Here is a 5,000-nt window from a genome sequence, read left to right as displayed (position 1 = left end):
ACGCCCTGTATTTCGTTCGAGGGACGTTGGCCGGGGTGCACGCAATGGGAGGCCCATCGCGCACACCTACTCCCCCCGTGGGGGGGGGAGAGGGGGTGCCGGACCACCACCCCCTAAAGAGCATTAGAGATTTTACAGATATGCTACCAGTAGACGTTAAAATGTCTGAAACGGGGACACTTTTTCCAAACAAGCAAATCCCACACCGAGGGTGCGCAGGTGCCGATGGTGGTCGAGGCATGTGCCCGCAACAAGGGCCAACGTGAGCCGATGGTGGTCGAGGCAACCGTCCGCACCAGGGCCCAGCGTGTGCCGATGGTGGTCGAGGCAACCGCCCGCACCAGGGCCCAGCGTGTGCCGATGGTGCTCGAGGCAACCGCCCGCACCAAGGGCCGGCTTGTGCCGATGGTGTTCGAGGCAACCGCCCGCACCAGGGCCCAGCGTGTGCCGATGGTGGTCGAGGCAACCGCCAGCACCAGGGCCCAGCGTGTGCCGATGGTGGTCGAGGCAAGCGCCCGCACCAGGGCCCAGCGTGTGCCGATGGTGGTCGAGGCAAGCGCCCTCACCAAGGCCGAGCGTGTGCCGATGGTGGTCGAGGCAACCGCCCGCACCAGGGCCCAGCGTGTGCCGATGGTGGTCGAGGCAAGCGCCCGCACCAAGGCCGAGCGTGTGCCGATGGTGGTCGAGGCAAGCGCCCGCACCAGGGCCCAGCGTGTGCCGATGGTGGTCGAGGCAAGCGCCCTCACCAAGGCCGAGCGTGTGCCGATGGTGGTCGAGGCAACCGGCCGCACCAAGGGCCGGCGTGTGCCGATGGTGTTCGAGGCAACCGCCCGCACCAGGGCCCAGCGTGTGCCGATGGTGGTCGAGCCAGGAGCCCGCACCAAGGGCCGGCTTGTGCCGATGGTGTTCGGGGCAAGCGCCCGCACCAGGGCCCAGCGTGTGCCGATGGTGCTGGGGGCAAACGCCCGCCCCAGGGCCCAGCGTGTGCCGATGGTTATCGGGGCAACCGGCCGCACCAGGGCCCAGGGTCTGCCGATGGTGCTCGAGGCAACCGCCCGCACCAAGGCTCAGCATGTGCCGATTGTGATCGAGGCAACAACCCACACCAGGGCCCAGCTTGTGCCGATGGCGGTCGAGGCAAGTGCCCGTACCGAAGGGCAGCCTATGCCGATGATGGTCGATGCATGTGCCATCACCATGCGTCATCATGTGCCATTGATGGTCGAGGCCTTGGCCGAAGTTCGATTTTGAGCCACGGTGCCCATGCTTGGCTCCAGCATGTGCTGGTGCCGCATTTTTTTCACTCGGGACAGCATCGCCGGAGCATCGCCGGAGCATCGCCGGAGTACCGCCGGAGAACCTGACCGGCGGAATTGGGGTTCCGGCGATTGGGAGGGGGGCCGGGGGGGTGTGCGCACATGATGTGCGATGGGTGCTGGTACTTGGCCTTGTGTTGGCCCCCTATCCCTCATCAAACCTCTGAGAATTCACACCCCCTTAAAGAGCATTTGAGATTTTACAGGTTTGCTACCAGTAGCCGTTAAAGTGTCTGAAATGGGGACACTTTTTTCAAACGGTCACAAAATCTTCTCTACTTCGAGTTTTTAGCTGAATTTTTTTGTGCATGCCAACAAAAATAGAAGGATCATGCCTACAAAATTTGGGGCCAAAAATCCTTATAAAAAAATTTTAAAAAATCCCGAACCGCAAAAAGTTTCGAAAATCGTGAAAAATAGAAAACGAGTCATCTTCCAACGAAACTTCACGTGAAGGCTTAGGGGACCATTGTATGAATTTACAAGCCATAAAAATGGCATTGGCACGGCAGAAATTTGAAGATGTGCCTAAACCCACCAGGGCCCAGCGTGTGCCGATGGTGCTCGAGGCAACCGCCCGCACCAGGGCCCAGCGTGTGCCGATGGTGCCCGAGGCAAGCGCCCGCACCAGGGCCCAGCGTGTGCCGATGGTGGTCGAGGCAACCGCCCGCACCAGGGCCGATAGTGTGCCGATGGTGCTCGAGGCAACCTGTCGCACCAGGGCCCAGCGTGTGCCGATGGTGATCGAGGCAACCTGCCGCACCAGGGCCCAGCGTGTGCCGATGGTGGTCGAGGCAAGCGCCCGCACCAGCGCCCAGCGTGTGCCGATGGTGCTCGAGGCAACCGACCGCACCAGGGCCCAGCGTGTGCCGATGGTGCTCGAGGCAACCTGCCGCACCAGGGCCCAGCGTGTGCCGATGGTGGTCGAGGCAAGCGCCCGCACCAGGGCCCAGCGTGTGCCGATGGTGGTCGAGGCAACCGCCCGCACCAGGGCCCAGCGTGTGCCGATGGTGCTCGAGGCAACCTGCCGCACCAGGGCCGAGCGTGTGCCGATGGTGGTCGAGGCAAGCGCCCGCACCAGGGCCCAGCGTGTGCCGATGGTGGTCGAGGCAACCTGCCGCACCAGGGCCCAGCGTGTGCCGATGGTGCTCGAGGCAACCGACCGCACCAGGGCCGAGCGTGTGCCGATGGTGCTCGAGGCAAGCGCCCGCACCAGGGCCCAGCGTGTGCCGATGGTGCTCGAGGCAACCGACCGCACCAGGGCCGAGCGTGTGCCGATGGTGGTCGAGGCAAGCGCCCTCACCAGGGCCCAGCGTGTGCCGATGGTGGTCGAGGCAACCTGCCGCACCAGGGCCCAGCGTGTGCCGATGGTGCTCGAGGCAACCGACCGCACCAGGGCCGAGCGTGTGCCGATGGTGCTCGAGGCAAGCGCCCGCACCAGGGCCCAGCGTGTGCCGATGGTGGTCGAGGCAACCTGCCGCACCAGGGCCCAGCGTGTGCCGATGGTGCTCGAGGCAACCTGCCGCACCAGGGCCCAGCGTGTGCCGATGGTGGTCGAGGCAAGCGCCCGCACCAGGGCCCAGCGTGTGCCGATGGTGGTCGAGGCAACCGCCCGCACCAGGGCCCAGCGTGTGCCGATGGTGGTCGAGGCAACCGCCCGCACCCGGGCCCAGCGTGTGCCGATGGTGGTCGAGGCAACCTGCCGCACCAGGTCCCAGCGTGTGCCGATGGTGCTCGAGGCAACCGACCGCACCAGGGCGGAGCGTGTGCCGATGGTGGTCGAGGCAAGCGCCCGCACCAGGGCCCAGCGTGTGCCGATGGTGGTCGAGGCAACCTGCCGCACCAGGGCCCAACGTGTGCCGATGGTGCTCGGGGCAACCGACCGCACCAGGGTCGAGCGTGTGCCGATGGTGCTCGAGGCAAGCTGCCGCACCAGGGCCCAGCGTGTGCCGATGGTGGTCGAGGCAACCGCCCGCACCAGGGCCCAGCTTGTGCCGATGGTGATCGAGGCAACCTGCCGCACCAGGGCCCAGCGTGTGCCGATGGTGGTCGAGGGAACCTGCCGCACCAGGGCCCAGCGTGTGCCGATGGTGGTCGAGGCAAGCGCCCGCACCAGGGCCCAGCGTGTGCCGATGGTGGTCGAGGCAACCGACCGCACCAGGGCCCAGCGTGTGCCGATGGTGCTCGAGGCAACCTGCCGCACCAGGGCCCAGCGTGTGCCGATGGTGGTCGAGGCAAGCGCCCACACCAGGGCCCAGCGTGTGCCGATGGTGGTCGAGGCAACCTGCCGCACCAGGGCCCAGCGTGTGCCGATGGTGCTCGAGGCAACCGACCGCACCAGGGCCGAGCGTGTGCCGATGGTGGTCGAGGCAAGCGCCCGCACCAGGGCCCAGCGTGTGCCGATGGTGGTCGAGGCAACCGCCCGCACCAGGGCCCAGCGTGTGCCGATGGTGGTCGAGGCAACCGCCCGCACCAGGGCCCAGCGTGTGCCGATGGTGCTCGAGGCAACCGACCGCACCAGGGCCCAGCGTGTGCCGATGGTGGTCGAGGCAAGCGCCCGCACCAGGGCCCAGCGTGTGCCGATGGTGCTCGAGGCAACCGACCGCACCAGGGCCGAGCGTGTGCCGATGGTGCTCGAGGCAAGCTGCCGCACCAGGGCCCAGCGTGTGCCGATGGTGGTCGAGGCAACCTGCCGCACCAGGGCCCAGCGTGTGCCGATGGTGGTCGAGGCAAGCGCCCGCACCAGGGCCCAACGTGTGCCGATGGTGCTGGGGGCAACCGCCCGCACCAGGGCCCAGCGTGTGCCGATGGTGGTCGAGGCAAGCGCCCGCACCAGTGCCCAGCGTGTGCCGATGGTGGTCGAGGCAAGCGCCCGCACCAGGGCCCAGCTTTTGCCGATGGTGATCGAGGCAACCGGCCGCTCCAGGGCCCAGCGTGTGCCGATGGTTATCGGGGCAACCGGCCGCACCAGGGCCCAGGGTCTGCGGATGGTGCTCGAGGCAACCGCCCGCACCAAGGCTCAGCATGTGCCGCTGGTGATCGAGGCAACAACCCACACCAGGGCCCAGCTTGTGCCGATGGCGGTCGAGGCAAGTGCCCGTACCGAAGGGCAGCCTATGCCGATGATGGTCGATGCATGTGCCATCACCATGCGTCATCATGTGCCATTGATGGTCGAGGCCTTGGCCGAAGTTCGATTTTGAGCCACGGTGCCCATGCTTGGCTCCAGCATGTGCTGGTGCCGCATTTTTTTCACTCGGGACAGCATCGCCGGAGCATCGCCGGAGTACCGCCGGAGAACCTGACCGGCGGCATTGGGGTTCCGGCGATTGGGAGGGGGGCCGGGGGGGTGTGCGCACATGACGTGCGATGGGTGCTGGTGCTTGGCCCTTGTGTTGGCCCCCTATCCCTCATCAAACCTCTGAGAACTCACACCCCCTTAAAGAGCGTTTGAGATTTTACAGGTTTGCTGCCAGTAGCCGTTGAAGTGTCTGAAACGGGGACACTTTTTTCAAACGGTCGCGAAATCTTCTCCGCTTCGAGTTTTTAGCTGAATTTTTTTGTGCATGCCAACAAAAATAGAAGGATCACGTCCACAAAATTTGGGGCCAAAACTCCTCCTAAAAAAATTCTAAAAAATCCCGAACCGCAAAAAGTTTCGAAAATCGTGAAAAATAGAAAACG

Source organism: Durio zibethinus, unplaced genomic scaffold (assembly GCF_047325235.1).
Source record: "Durio zibethinus cultivar Kanyao isolate XHJ-2024 unplaced genomic scaffold, ASM4732523v1 HiC_scaffold_2, whole genome shotgun sequence".
In the NCBI taxonomy this organism is placed as follows: domain Eukaryota; kingdom Viridiplantae; phylum Streptophyta; class Magnoliopsida; order Malvales; family Malvaceae; genus Durio; species Durio zibethinus.
The sequence above is the reverse complement of the archived record's forward strand: the minus strand, read 5'-3'. Positions refer to the sequence as shown.